The sequence below is a fragment of the Oryctolagus cuniculus genome, chromosome 9 (assembly GCF_051225735.1).
Source record: "Oryctolagus cuniculus isolate XC-2025 breed Fujian yellow rabbit chromosome 9, ASM5122573v1, whole genome shotgun sequence".
Taxonomy (NCBI): Eukaryota; Metazoa; Chordata; class Mammalia; order Lagomorpha; family Leporidae; genus Oryctolagus; species Oryctolagus cuniculus.
The window spans coordinates 48,298,952-48,315,789 of record NC_142875.1 but is presented as its reverse complement, the minus strand read 5'-3'; positions in this window follow the sequence as shown (position 1 = coordinate 48,315,789).

The window sequence follows — 16,838 nt, the reverse complement described above, 5'->3', positions numbered from 1 at the left end:
TGTGTTGTTGCATTCTATTGGCGAGAATTTTATTGAGGATTTTTGCATCTATGTTCATCAGGGATATTGGTCTGTAATTCTCTTTCAGTGCTGCATCTTTTTCCGGCTTAGGAATTAAGGTGATGCCGGCTTCATAGAAAGAATTTGGGAGGACTCCCTCTTCTTCGATTGTTCTGAATAGTTTGAGAAGAACTGGAGTTAGTTCTTCTTTAAACGTCTGGTAGAATTCAGCAGTGAATCCATCTGGTCCTGGGCTTTTCTTTGTTGGGAGGGCCTTTATTATTGTTTCAATTTCTGTCTCAGTTATGGGTCTGTTTAGGTTTTCGATGTCTTCCTGGTTCAATTTAGGCAGGTTGCATGTGTCCAGGAATCTATCCATTTCTGATAGGTTTCCCTGTTTGCTGGCATACAAGTCCTTGTAGTAATTTCTGATGATTCTTTTTATTTCTGTGGTGTCTGTTGTTACATTTCCTTTTTCATCTCTGATTTTATTGATTTGGGTCTTTTCTCTTCTTTTTTTCGTTAGTTGGGCCAATGGGGTGTCAATTTTGTTTATTTTTTCAAAAAACCAGCTCTTCGTTTGGCTGATTTTTTGTAATGTTTTTCTTGATTCAATCCTGTTGATTTCTTCTCTGATTTTAATTATTTCTCTTCTCCTACTAGATTTGGGTCTGATTTGCTGTAGGTTTTCTAGATCCTTGAGGTGAATTGAAAGCTCATCTATTTGGTGTCTTTCCAATTTCTTGATGTAGGCACCTATTGATATAAACTTTCCTCTTAACACTGCTTTTGCTGTGTCCCATAAGTTTTGGTATGAAATCTCTCTCATGAAAATGAAATATTAAGGAGGAATCAAAATGAAACGAAACAACTAGTACAACAGGAAACTGATAGTGACTGAAGTGAAGAATTCAATAGATCAAATGAAGAACACAATAGAGAGCCTTACAAACAGAATGGGTGAAGCAGAAGAGAGAATATCGGACTTAGAAGACAGAGAACAGGAAAGGATACAGTCAGACCAAAGAAAAGAAGAGGAAATTAGAAATCTGAAACATATTGTCGGGAATCTTCAGGATACTATTAAAAAACCCAACATTCGGGTTCTAGGAGTTCCTGAAGGCATGGAGAGGGAGAAAGGATTAGAAGGCCTTTTTAGTGAGATACTAGCAGAAAATTTCCCAGGTTTGGAGAAGGACAGAGAAATCCTAGTACAGGAAGCCCACAGAACCCCTAATAAACACGACCAAAAGAGATCCTCACCACGACACATTGTAATTAAGCTCTCCACAGTGAAACATAAAGAAAAGATCCTAAAATGTGCAAGAGAGAAACGTCAGATTACTCTCAGAGGATCTCCAATCAGACTCACAGCTGACTTCTCATCAGAAACTCTAAAAGCTAGGAGGGAATGGCGAGATATAGCCCAGGTACTAAGAGAGAACAACTGCCAGCCCAGAATATTATATCCTGCAAAGCTCTCATTTGTGAATGAAGGTGAAATAAAGACCTTTCATAGCAAACAGAAATTGAAAGAATTTGATTGCCACTCGTCCAGCCCTGCAAAAGATGCTTAAAGATGTGTTACACACAGAAACACAGAAACACGGTCATCAATATGAAAGAAGGTAAAGGAAGGAAACCAAGAAGGAAACCTCACAGCAAAAGATCACAGGGAATTCAAAGCATATATTAGAACTTATCTTTGGCAAATGGCAGGGCAAAGTTACCACTTATCATTAGTCACTTTGAACGTGAATGGCCTGAACTGTCCAGTTAAAAGACACCGATTGGCTGATTGGGTTAAGGAACAAAACCCATCTATTTGCTGCTTACAAGAAACACATCTTTCCAACAAAGATCCATACAGACTGAAAGTGAAAGGCTGGAAAAAGATATACCATGCCAACAGAAATGAAAAAAGAGCGGGCGTAGCCATCTTAATATTGGACAACATAAACTTTACCACAAAAACTGTTAAGAGAGACAAAGAGGGACACTATATCATGATTAAGGGATCAATTCAACAGGAAGATATAACAATTATCAATGTATATGCACCTAACTACAGGGCACCAGTTTATCTAAAAGATTTATTAACGGACTTAAAGGGAGACTTAGACCCCAATACAGTAGTACTGGGGGACTTCAATACTCCACTCTCAGAAATAGACAGATCATCCGGTCAGAAGATCAACAAGGATACAGTAGATTTAAACGACACTATAGCCCAAATGGATCTAACAGATATATACAGAACTTTCAATCCTACAGCTAAAGATTTTACATTCTTCTCAGCAGTACATGGAAGCTTCTCTAGGATTGACCACATACTAGGCCATAAAGCAAGTCTCAGCAAATTCAAAAAAATTAGAATCATACCATGCAGCTTCTCAGACCATAAAGGAATGAAGTTGGAAATTAGCAACTCAGGAATCCCTAGAGCATACGCAAACACATGGAGATTGAACAACATGCTCCTGAATGAACAATGGGTCATAGAAGAAATCAAAAGAGAAATCAAAAACTTTCTGGAAGTAAATGAGGATAACAGCACAACATGCCAAAACTTATGGGACACAGCAAAAGCAGTGTTAAGAGGAAAGTTTTTTTTTTTTTTTTTTTTTTTTTTTTTTTTTTTTTTTTTTTTTTTCCAGAGTGTCTTGGCTTTCCATGCCTGAAATACTCTCATGGGCTCTTCAGCCAGATCCACATGCCTTAAGGGCTGATTCTGAGGCCAGAGTGCTGTTTAGGACATCTGCCATTCAATGAGTCTGCTGTGTATCCCACTTCCCATGTTGGATCATTCTCTCCCTTTTTGATTCTATCAGTATGTAATAGCAGACACTAGTCTTGTTTGTGTGATCCCTTTGACTCTTGGACCTATCAGGTTGATCCATTGTGAACTGAAATTGATCACTTGGACTAGTGAGATGGCATTGGTACATGCCACCTTGAATGGATTGTATTGGAATCCCCTGGCACATTTCTAACTCCACCATTTATTAAGTGTTAGGCCAAATGTCCCTTGCCATGCTGATTTTCCTGATTTGATCAGTACACATTGTATATGCATATTGAAATGAGATGTTACACCCAGCCCCATAAATAGGGTTTTTTATTGCCATAAAAAATAAAAAGAAACAAATATGTTTGCTAAAAATAAGAAAATAAAGATTAAAAGAACTCTCTAGAAAAATCTATAAATTGCTTTAAAAATCAGCACCAAAATAAACATATCATTAAAATATTATTTTTCCATATGGATTTAGAGAAAAATACAGAGACACACCTCCTTTTGTCTCGACCACCCCAAAAATGCCTGCATCAGTCTGGGTGCTGAGACGGGGACTCAGGTCTCCCATGTGGGTGGCAGGATTCCAGTTATTAGAACCATCCCTTGTACTTTCCTAAGATGTGCATTAGTAGGAAGCTAATTAGGTGTAAAAGGAGTGATCAAAACCAGATCGTCAGGACTGGCGTGGTGGTGTAGTGGGTAAACATGTCGCCTGCAGTTCCAGCATCCCATATGGGTACTGGTTCCAGTTCCGGCTTCTCCATTTCCTATCCAGCTCTCTACTATGGCTTGGGAAAGCAGTAGAATATGGCCCAAGTGCTTGAGCCCCTCCACACACATGGGAGACCCAGAAGAAGCTCCTGGCTCCTGGCTTCAGATCAGTCCAGCTCCAGCTGTTGCAGCAATCTGGGGAGTGAACCAGTGTATGGAAGAACCCTCTCTCTTCTCTCTCTCTCTCTCCCTCTCCCTCTCCCTCTCTCTCTCTCTATTCCTGTCTCTCTGTAACTCTACCTTTCAAATAAATAAATAAATCTTAAAAAATAAACACAGAAAGTCCAATATCACAAAAATATGCTAGTGTCTTGTACATTATGCCAAATGTTCATCTCTAGCTTATATTTAATTCCATTTTTCTACAAGCCTTTAAGTACATGATAAATATGATTTAATATGAGGATATAGGAATATATGTATATAAGTATTATCATGTAAAAGAGAAACTAATTTTCTAGTATTGAGCAATCTTATATTTCTGTAACTTTGAACCTTGTTTTGTAATTCAATGATGCTGTTATTTTTCTCCTTAAGATATATATATATATATATATGTATATGTGTGTGTGCATGTGTGTATGTGTGTTTATGTGAATAAAGACAGGAGAGAGAGAAAGAGAGAAGCAATAGGATTTGAGTCTAAATTTGGCCCAAATTTTTGTCAGGTTTTGTATCAGGATGTTCTGTGTGTTGGCAGAATTTCCAGAAGCAAATCAACAAAACTCACTTTATTTCACATAAAATAAATTTTTAAATCATATGAGGTATCACACACCTTTTTCAAAAATAATCATAGAGTAGCTTGGAAGTAGTTGGAACACTAATATTTCAGCAAGATTCATACTTTCCTGAAAGCATGAGACTAAACACAAAAATTCAATATATGTGGGGCCAATCACTTTTATTTTCAGAGATCCTGAAGCCTATAAAAATGGGAGAAGGAAGTAAAATGCAGGAATTTTAGATGTTAATCATCTTGGTTCCTTGATGAAGTCAAAATAAATTCCCTATGTATTGTCTGTTTTATGAATTTTATTACAAAACAACAAAAAAATCTATCCTGCTTAAAAACTTTTAGTTTCTTTTGTTGTTCATTTCATATGCAGTTAAGCTTTATTTTTACAAGCATCAAATTGATATTCTGGGAAATTCATTTTTTCTTGGTTTCAGAATTTAAATCAATACACTTTTAACCTGGCATAATCCCTAAATTGGCAGAAAAAGCCAAGTGGAAACAATTAGAAGTCTTGCTTCTTACCAACATTATAGACCAAATGGAATGATGCATCCCTGTGGGAACTGCAGAGATTAAGCCATGGTCAGATTTTTTAATGAAACCTCTATGCTGATGCTTATCATCTACCCACTAATTTTCCTGAATTGAACCATGCAATAATTTGACATATTTTGGAAATTGAAAATAAATTATAAGGAAATTAATCAAATAGTGACTACAATTATAACCATTATTCCAGATGCAGTTTCTTTTCCTAGATATTGTAATAAACCTCTGGCACTGGGAAGTAGTTGTGTGTCTGCAAACTTGCTGCAGAACAATGGAACCCATTGCTTCAGTAAAAAGAAGTTGGCTTCTGTGACACAAAATAGGATGATATGTGAATAGAGACTTGGTTAACGGGGACACACAGAAACTCTCTAATACTGAGAAGGCAAATATAATTGGTAGATATCATTGAGTTTTGGAAGCAAGCATGTGACATTCAACTGACCTTCATTTGTTGATTCATTTATATCTAAAATAACACTAGCTCTACATGTTAATAAAGACTGAAACATACAGTATCTTTCTCCATCACTTGTAAAATATAATTGGAGGTCTGGGATATGTATTTGATTGTGATCAAGCACTAAGTCTAAAAGATTCTAAGAAAGGAATCACATTAGAAACTGGAAGTTCAATTTATAAACTCACACTTTTTTCACCATTTACTTGAAATTTACTCTTTTCTTGCCACTATTGTACTTTGTTAGATATTAAATGATTTATGATGGGAAACTGGAGACTTACTATTTTTCAGATCTCAGATAACCACTATGTTCAGATGTTTAGCATGCTCCCATATTTATATGAGCAGATGCTTGCATAAAATCATGGCATTAGTTGTTTAGGATCTAAGCTTACATGGAAAAATTATAATATTATTTATTGTGGAATGGTATAAATCCTTTGAGTTAATGAAAAACATAAACCTGCCTCTCTAATTGGCTCTCAGTGTGTGTTCGTTTGTGCGTGTATGCATTTAGAGTCACAAAGAGTGGAAGTATGAGTGATGTTTTACAAGAATATATTTAATGATCCACATTAAAACTATATCTATAATATCTGTGACTCTGAATTCTGTTTGAGGTGTTGATGATCAAGTGCGAAAAATCTAGACCTATGTTTACAAGTAGAAGCCTTCATATGATAGCTAAGATAGCTATCTTCTCATTTCAAACAATTGCTGGCAAGAGAAACTGGAGAAAAAGGATAGAGGGCCAGGTTAAACTGATGGACATGCTCTGTAAAAGTGAAGTATTATTGTTGTTAAGTAGCAGAATAAAATTATGTAACACTGTGTTATTTGGTATACAGATATTTATCAATGTTTTCTTCACTGACTTATACTATCTACATAATATTACAATCTGATTATTTTATGATTCATGTTATGTAGCCCATATTATGGAATATTAATATCCCAATTTCAAGAAAAATACTACATATGTAATATGTACCAGTGCAGTGAATATGGCAAGATGTTAAAAAATGATGAAATCGGCCGGCACCATGGCTCGCTAGGCTAATCCTGGGCCTGTGGTGCCGGCACCCTGGGTTCTAGTCCCGGTTGGGGCGCTGGATTCTATCCCAGTTGCTCCTCTTCCAGTCCAGCTCTCTGCTGTGGCGTGGAAAGGCAGTGGAGGATGGCCCAAGTGCTTGGGCCCTGCACCCGCATGGGAGACCAGGAGGAAGCACCTGGCTCCTGGCTTTGGACTGGCACAGCGCGCTGGCCGTAGCAGCCATTTGGGGGATGAACTACTGGAAGGAAGACCTTTCTCTTTGTCTCTTTCTCTCACTGTCTAACTCTGCCTGTCAAAAAAATAAAGATCAAATCTAAAAATAAAAAAAATGTATAAATATAGTTATTAGAAGATGGAGGATTCTGTGGTATAATAGCATATTCATGTTTTGTTTTTTAAATGGGAAAATCGGAAACAAATGATTCCAAAACCTTAGATACAAATACTATCTGAAAGTACATCTAGATAAAGAACTGTAAATGGAAAGTGCATCTATTATAAAAGGCAGTCTTGACTATCAACTGTAATATTTTATATATAGTTAAATAGTTTAGAATTCCAACATTTACTTGTTTTACTGGCTAGACATGAATTAAAATTTAGTTGATTTTTTCTTCCCATCTTATTACATAGCTTTCTAGGAGTGGTTGATTTTTGTCTTCAGTGTCCAAATAGTTTAAAATGTTAATATAAACATGAATGTTTCAAAAAAATGTATGTTTCATAGATGTGAAACTGGATAGCATCAGGAAATTACTTCAGATTGCTTTGTGTGTGTGTATGTGTCTTTAATTTATGGGGCAGAATAGTCATGTAATATAGGAACATAAAAACAAATGGTGGGCTGGCGCCGCAGCTCAATAGGCTAATCCTCCACCTAGCGGCGCCGGAGCACCAGGTTCTAGTCCCAGTTGGGGTGCTGGATTCTGTCCCAGTTGCCCCTCTTCTAGGCCAGCTCTCTGCTGTGGCCTGGGAAGGCAGTGGAGGATGGCCCAAGTGCTTGGGCCCCTGCACCCACATGAGAGACCAGGAGGAAGCACCTGGCTCCTGCCATTGGATCAGCGCGGTGTGCCGGCTGCAGTGCACCGGCCGCGGCGGCCATTGGAGGGTGAACCAAAGGCAAAGGAAGACCTTTCTCTCTGTCTCTCTCTCACTATCCACTCTGCCTGTCCCCAAAAAAAAAAAAAAAATGGTGAAGAACTCGGTTGGTTAAAAGATTTAGGATAAAATCTTAATGAAAATAAAATTAGATTTTAAAAGTACAATTACTTGTGTGTTTCTTACTGTTAGGGGTGAATTTTATTCTTTTTATTTTATTCTTTATCTTTTTTCTTGTTGTTTACTTCTTAACACCCTCTATCCTTATATCAACAAGATCATGAAAGCAAAACACTCCCCATACCACCACACAATTTTATTGAGACTGTCAGTCACAATGCCTCAAACACTACAAATTTGCCTTTGTTACAAGATAACCACAAAGCTATGGAGATGTTAACCATCTACACTTTAATTTCCCAATTTGAATTATACAGCAATGTAGTCTGTTTTGGAAAATGGTAGTGGATTGTAAGGGAATTAATCAGGTAGTGACTGATAGTAATTGCCATTGCAGATGTGGTTTCTTAAAAAATGCAATAAACTTCTAACATGGGAAAGTAGTTGAAGGTTGGTGTTGTCAGTAAAGCCGTGCCTGTGACAGCTGCATCTCACATGGGCGCTGATTGGAGTCCCAGTTGCTCCACTCTGATCCAGCTTCCTGCTAATGCCCTAGAAAAGGCAGAAGATGGTCCAAGTGCTTGGGCCCCTGCCCCCCACATGGGAGACCAGAAGTTCCTGACTCCTGGTTTCAACCTGGCCCAACTCATGCAGCTGTGGCCATCTCCAGAGTAAACATGCCAATGGAAAACTCTCTCCCTTGGTCTTTCCCTCTCTGTCTGTAACTTTGACTTTAAAATAAATAAATCTTTAAAAAAAATCTCAAAATGTAACAAATACTTAAAGTGACAGTGATATTATTAAAATAAAACATACGGATAACACTTCAGATGAGCAAAGAATTTCTGGATAACACTCCCAAAGTATGGGAAATTAAAACCGAATATAGGGAAATAGGACCTCACTGAAATAAGGAAACTTGGGGCTGGGGTAGCGGCTCAGCAGGCTAAGTTGATGTCTGTAATCTGGGAACCCATATTGAAGTGCCTGTTAAAGTCCCTGCTGCTCTGTTACTGATCCAGTTCCCTGCGAATATGCCTAGGAAAGCAGCAGAAGTTGGCTGAAATACTTGGGCTTCTGCAACTCATGTAGGTGACATGGATGGAGTTCCTGGCTTTTGGTAAGACCATTCTTTTTTGACCTTTTCAGAGTAAACCAGAGGATAGAAGATATTTTTCTTTTTTTCTCTGAAATAGATTTAAAATAGCAAAGAGGATAATCAACAGAGCAAAGAGAAAGTCTATAGAAAAAATATTTGCAAGTTATTTATCTGACAAGGAGATAATATTCATAATTTATAAAATGTATAAATACCTAGAACAACTCTGTGTGTGTGAGTGTATTTTAATTTTTTGAGGCAATGTCATATGTGTTTTTGGTTTTATATTCTTTATGTATTCTGGTTTTTTGCCTCTTGTCAGTTGTATAGTTTCATACATTTTCTCCCATTCTGTGGAAAGAAAATCCACTACAATTAAAAAATATGAGCAGTAGATACAGATACAATTCTCAAAGGCAGCCAGACAAATGGCCAAGAAATACACGAAAAAATAATCAACACCATAATAATCAGTGAAATGCAGATCAAAACCACAATGAGATATCAGCTCACTCCAGAAAGACTAGCTATCATCAAAAAGACAAAAAGTAGCAAATGTTTGGTTTGTAGGGAAAGGGATACTCAAGCATACTGCTAATAGAAATGTGAATTAATATAGCCACTATGAACAATGACGTGAAGTTTCCCAAAAAATTAATATAGAACTACCATATATGATCCAACAGCCCCACTTCTGGGTATTCATCCAAGGTATAAGACAACCATCTGCTGAAGAGACATCTACACTCCTATGTTTACTGAAGTAGCAGCTAGGAAATGGAAACAACCTAAATTTTCATTAATGAGTGGATAAAGACAATGTGATTTGTATATAAATTGAATATTATTTCATCACAAAACTATGAAATCTTTTCATTTGAAGTAACATAAATGGAACCGAATGTCATTATAGTAAATGAAATAAGCAAAGACCAGAATGACAAATATCACCTATTTTCACTCACATGTGGATTTCATGAAAATAGATGATCTCATAGATGTTAAAAATACAATTGTGGTCATCAGAGTCTCAGGATCCAATTGGGGAGAGAGGATTGGGAAAATCTGTTGTTGGATAGTACAGTGTAGCTAGATGGGTGTATTTTCTGGGTTGACAAGATTCCAAGCACTTGAGCCATCATCACCTGTGGCCTTCCTGGATGCAATACCAGGAAGCTGGATCAGAAGCAGGATATCTGAGGCTCAAAACAGCACTCTGGTACAGGGTGTTACGCCACAATGCCTGCCAATTCAATTTTTTTAAAGAAAAGAAAACAAACATTTTTAAAAGCAGAAAACATTTCTGTGTTAATCTATAAACAATTCATGTTTCCATTATTTCCACATTAAGATATTTCAAGTTAATCAATTGGTCCCCAAAATAATGTTTTAATATTTTTATAGCATAGATAAAACCTTTTTTCTCCTATGAACTTTTATAAAATGTATAATATTTTATAGAATACATTTAAAAGGATTTAAGAGTTTGTGTTTTGCATGGAGTTATTAAATTGTATTTTATTTCAACTTTAAAGGAAGAATTAGGGGAACAGTCAAGTACCATGAGATCTTTTCTGTATTTCTGCATTGGCTTTTTCCTCATGATTGAATTTTCATGTTGATAATCAAACCATGTAATTTATATTAATTAAAACAGACTAAGTCTGGAAATTTACAAACTGAGTAAACGAAATACTTGTTTTATTCATTCAAAATATCCCTCTTTGTTACTGTGGGGATTTCAGAGATTCAATGAGATTAACGAAGACACTGTGGGAAGAGAATATGTTGCTGAGGTTCAGTAAAGGTTATATAAGCCTAAGAATCTACTTTGAAAATCAATAACAAACAATCTATTTAGTCATCCAAATACAACTTTCAGTCTAGTGTTCAGCTTTAAGAAAAAGAAAGAACTCAGTATCACATTTTTATTCACATTTATTATATGAGTGACTGAGTCGATTCTAACCATGTATATATTATATATTTCTAAAAGGTATAATTATTTTTCCAAATTGTAATTGATTAATAGCCAAAATGATCTCATTTCTATAAAATGTGCTTTTTCACATATAATTTTTTAAATTCATAGAGTCATAGTCAGATCTTAGTGATATTTATTTAATTTTGGGAAGTATCATATTGAATAAGGAGATGTGCATGATCTGGGACACTTCGATGATTCATAATAGTTCCCTTTCATAGTCCCCAATTTGAGAACTTTTCTGAATTTTAAAAAAATCCCTTGCCTGTGCCGCGGCTCACTATGCTAATCCTCCACCTTGTGGCGCCGGCACACCAAGTTCTGGTCCCGGTCAGGGCGCCGGATTCTGTCCCGGTTGCCCCTCTTCCAGGCCAGCTCTCTGCTGTGGCCAGGGAGTGCAGTGGAGGATGGCCCAAGTCCTTGGGCCCTGCACCCCATGGGAGACCAGGAGAAGCACCTGGCTCCTGCCATCAGATCAGCGTGGCGCGCCGGCCTCAGCGCGCCGGCCATGGCGGCCATTGGAGGGTGAACCAATGGCAAAAGGAAGACCTTTCTCTCTGTCTCTCTCTCTCACTGTCCACTCTGCCTGTCCAAAAAAAAAAAAAAAAAAAAAAATCCCTTCCATTCTTTGAGTTGAACCAAGCTAATATAAATCAGAAATATTTCATTGAGAAATAATGGGCAACGCATTTTTGTATAAGCACATTAGTTTCCATAGAAACATGGAACACATTCTTTATGTCATTTCATCTAACAGAATGTGTTATGAATTATTTTTAAAAATACCTTGTATTACTTAGATATTACGTAAGTATTTCTAATAGATATGTACTATTGGGCTTAGGAATAGACAATGAGGACCTATGATTATAAGAAACAAAGGCATCCTTTCTTATGAACAATCTCTCCAAATCACAAATGTGACTTTAGTTTAGATTTCTCTCTTTTCTTGAACCTCAGCAAGAAAAATTTTAACAAGGAAATTCTACTGTTTTGTGCCTAACTCTTTAAGGCTAAGAACAGATTCAGCAGAGTGAGAAATCACCTCATGACTCCTGAACTTTCATGAGCTAAATAAAATTGTTTGTGGTGATCCCTTGAAAACTTTATCTGACACTCAATACTAGTTGAAGTGGAAAAATCGTGGCTCAAAATTCTATAATGCTGTAAAGAAGAAATTGGGTCATATTGGCCAGGGTTAGTGAGGGCATGATTGAAAAGCTGAACAGGAGCGTGGCTTGACTCAGGTGAGATCTTGCTAAGCTCTTAGGTCAAAGATGTGCTGACAGAGTACTGTGCATGACAACCAGACAGGACTTAGGAACTGTACTATAATTTGGCCAAATAATATTCCTTACACCAACCTATTGGAATGATTATATCTAGGTGCCAGAAATAGAGCATAGGCATATGTTACTTGATAGTAATATGGATAGGCTTGGCAAATTGTGAATCTTTCTAAGGTAGTTATTTATGCATTGCAAGAATGAGGAAAGAAGTTATATAAATAGAGATTCAAATGTATGGAAAATCATATATCATTAAGTGTGTAATTTGATATATTGTAAAATCTTATAGAAGAAAATGCTGAGTTATACTCAGTAGGAATGTTATATATATATATATATGTCAATAAGTTCATGGAAAATACATATTATGAAAAAATATGCATAGGTTTTAAAAAATAGCGCCCCAATACACTTATCTTTTGATCCCATTTTTTCATGAGCTTTTTGATGTAGAGTCATGTTTTACATAAGAGGCCAGATCTTGCTTTTGATTGCACAAAAAATGGAAGAGAATTTTATGTGTATTTTGGTTTTCTCCCTTTATGATTCACTGAGAGCTTTTCTTAGTAGACACTAGTTGCTATTCGGTGAATAAAGAGTTTTGCAAATAATATATTTAGGCTAACATACTTTGGCAATTATCTATCTTAAGCAAATCTTCACCACAATCAACATGCCCCACATTTCTGTCACCTCAGAAAGTTTCTTTATGCCTATTTCCAGTCAGTACCTTCACCACAATACTAGGAGAGCATCAATTTGCTTCTGCTATTTTTAGATTTTATGATTCTAACTTTCTTCTTATTCAAATTATTTTTTGCACACTATGAACTAATGGTTGAAGGATAACTCTCAAATGTCTTCAGAATCATTCATTGAAAACAACATGCTTTCATCACTGACTTACTTTGGCATTTTTGTCAAAAATTAAACTTTATTTGTGTGTATATATTTCTGCACTCTCTAGTCCATATAATTATCTTCATGTGAACAAAACATTGCTTTGATTATATTATTATTCTACTCACACTTGAAAAATAGTCTAAGAATTCCAGTTTTATTCTATATTTCAAAAGTCAAATCCATGTGAATTGTTCAAAGTTATATTTCTTTTTTTACAGAAGACTTCATAGAGTTTCTAATATGATGATGTTATTTGTAAATCTCCAAGAAGAAATATCGAATAAAATACTTACAAAATTATTCTTCTATGGGGCTAACATCCAGGACATTTTGCAAGCTTATTCTCGCCAATATACTTTAAAATGTTCTGAATTCCAGAGATAGGGTACTACATAATGATGCAGGCAAGCAATGTAATGCAATGTAGCAATTGGTGCAAATTCCTTTTAAGTAAGAATATATAGAATCAAAGTAAGTGGGATAGAATAAAACTTGGCGCAGTAGCATCATTTACCTATTTAACACTATATGTAAATTCAGTCACTATTGTCTGGAAATAAGGACAGAAGAATGATGTTTGATGGAAAAAAGTAAAAGTTTAAATATTACAGCAGATTCCCTCTCATCGTGAGCCTACAACATAAACATGAACTTAGAGGCATCTATTCCAATATGAAGAATTAAAGTGACTATTTTGAACTTAATATAATATGTTTGATTATGTAGTTAATGAATGGTTGAAGGGATTATTTATAATTTTAAGTATCTGTAAAAGTGTTTCTATATACTGAGTTTAAAATCAATAGTCATGGGAAATGCGACTGTTCTGTACTGCCTGGTTAATCTTGTAAAGTGGGGACCACATGCTCAGAAGGACTTAGTCTCAAAGTCAAGGTGAATAGAGGGCAAAGGCTGTTTCTAATAATAGAAATAAACAAAGTAGAACTGAAAGAACTGTCTTGGTTTAAAATAATTTCAGGCTAAGAGACAGTCCAACACAGAGTCACTAAGATGGTTTCTTTGACAAGTAATATTTCAGGGTTTACATTTTGATCTATGAATAAATTTAAGAAAATCTTGTATGTTCTTTGAGGTATAGATTGAGTTTCTTTTTCTTTTCTTTTTTTTTAGGATTTAGTTTTTTCTTTTTTTGAGAGAAAGAATTACAGAGAGAGGAAGAGAGAGGGAGAGACAGAGAGAGGTCTTCTATCCGCCGGTTCACTCCTCAAATGGCCAAAATTGCCAGAGCTAGGTCAATCTGAAGCCAGGAGACAGGAGTTTCTTCCCAGTCTTCCACATGAGTGCAGGGGCCCAAGATTTGGACCATCTTCTACTGCTTTTCCCAGGCCTTTAGCAGGGAGTTGAATTGGAAGTGGAGCAGCTGAGACTCAAACCTGTGCCCATTTGGGATGTTGGTACTGCAGGTTGGCTTTACCTGCTCCATTACAGGAAGCCACTCAAGGGCCCTGAGGTGTATTTCTTTACATATGAATAACTGATAGTTGAAATTAGTATACTTTCTCCATTGAATTTATTTGTATTTTGTTAAAAAATCTATTTATTTGGGCTGACATTGTGGTATAGCAGGTGAGCCTGCTGCCTCCAGTGCTGGCATCCCATATGGATGCTGGTTCGAGTCCTGGCTGCTCCACTTTCAGTCCAGCTCTCTACTATGGCCTGGGAAAGCAGCAGAGAATGGCCCAACTTCTTGTACCCCTGCACCCACATGGCAGACCCAGAAGAAGCTCCTGGCTCCTGGCTTTAGATTTGCGCAGCTCCTGCTGTTGTGGTCATCTGGAGAGTGAAACCTCTCTGTCTCTCTCTCTCTCTTTCTCTGCCTCTGCCTCTCTGTAACTCTGCCTTTCAAATAAATAAATAAAATATTTTAATAAAGATTCCTTACTAAAAAAATAATTTATCATGTATACTTGTGCTTGGGCTTGTTTTCAGGTTTTCCACTCTATTTCACTGACCTCTGTGATGATTCTTTCACCATTACCCCATTGTTTTGATTATTTAAGTTTTAACATGTCTCATGATCTTTGAAGTATATTAACTTCAAATTGGCTTTTTTTTCAGAATTATTTCAAGTATAGGTATTCTGAGATTTTTACATTTCTCTGACATTTTAGAAACACTGTAAATATGTATGCACGTTTTTTCCTGATACTTCAATTGAGATCAATTTGGGGAGAACTGATATCTGGCAAATAATGAATTTTCCAACTAAGGGACACAGTGTGTTTCTCAATTGATTTGGGCCTAATTATCATAGAACACAATGTTTTCTACACGTGAGCTTATAAATTCTACATATGTTTTCCTGGAATTAAATATTCATTTTACGCTTTTGTAGATAGCTTCATTTAAAAAATCCATTTTTAGTTTGTATTGGTAGTATATTGAAATATAACATGCATTTATATTTACTTTATATTCTATAATCTTGCTGAACTAACTTATAAGTAACAGCGGCATATTATAGATTATTTGGATTTTGAATGTAGACTCTCATACTTTTTGCATAAAAAGAAAATTTCATTTCATTTTTTTCTAATCTCTAATAACATTTAATTTTCTTAGATTATTTCTCTGTCTAGGACATCCACTATGATGTAGAATGGGATTAAGTAGTGTGGATATCATTGTCTTGTTATCCATTTTGATAGGGGGATATTCAATGTTTAATTGTAAAGTATAATCATTTTTGGGAAATTTTTATTATTATGTTATCTCAGGTTGAAGATCATTTCTTATACTGGCTACAAAAATCCATAATCCATAACATAAGAAGGCTGAGAACTGACATCAAAATATAAAATATATGCTTTTGGTTAGAGATGAAAACATCACACACTTAGCAAAACTATTTGTAAATATGGATGTGCTATGTGACTGCTATCCAGAATATATGAATAATTCTTATATATCAATAATAAGAAAAGAGATATTTTTATAAAATTTAGTGAGAAACAGAGGAACACATTTAGATGATAGTAAAAGAATAAAATAGTATTAAGTAATTTACCCATAAGTGAAATTAAACAAAATTATCTTGATAAATCACTGAACATTAAATAAAAAGATTAGCAAAATGAATGACAGGACCTGGGACCAGTGTTGTGGCACAGTAAGTTAAGCTGACGCCTGTGATGTCAGCATCCTGTAAGTGAGCTAATTCATGTCCCAGGTGCTCCATTTGTGATCCAGCTCCCTACTAATGTGCTTGGGAAAAGCAGTGGAACATATCTCATGTGCTTGGGAACCTACCATCCATGTGGGAGACCCGGAAGAAGCTCCAGTCTCCTGTCTTCCGCATGGCCCTGTCTTCTGCTCTTGTAGCCATCTGGGAAGCGAATCAGTGAGTAGAAGATCTCTTTGTTTCTCCCTCTCTTTCTGTAACTCTGACTCTTAAATAAGCAAATCTTAAATAAATAAATAAATAAATAAATAAATAAACTAGAAAGAATGACTGTACCAAGTCAAGATAGAGGTGTGTAGTTACTACAACTCTCATGCATGCTGACAGGCATTTAAAATAGTACTACCACTTTGTGAAACTGCTTCCAGTTTCTAATATAGCCAACCATGCATTTAAAATATGACACAATTATTCTATTCCTTTGGATTATCCAAAAGGATTGAAAAAATATGCAAGCACAATCCCTTATATATTAATGTAGATAGTGGTTTATTTACAGTTGCCAAAAGCAGGACCAAATTAAATTTAAATCAAGAAGTGAATAAAAAAAATTACCTGTGTATATACAATAACATAAATTTTTCCATTTAAAAATTCAGTGGCATTGGATAGTCTAAATAATGATGCACTGAATGATTCCTCTTATATATATTCAGGAAATAAAACAAAATAATAGGGACAGAAAATAAACCAATGTTTTCTAGAGCCAGGGATGAGAAGAGAAGATTCATTAAAAATTAGCAAGAGAGAACATTTCTAAACTTTATTGT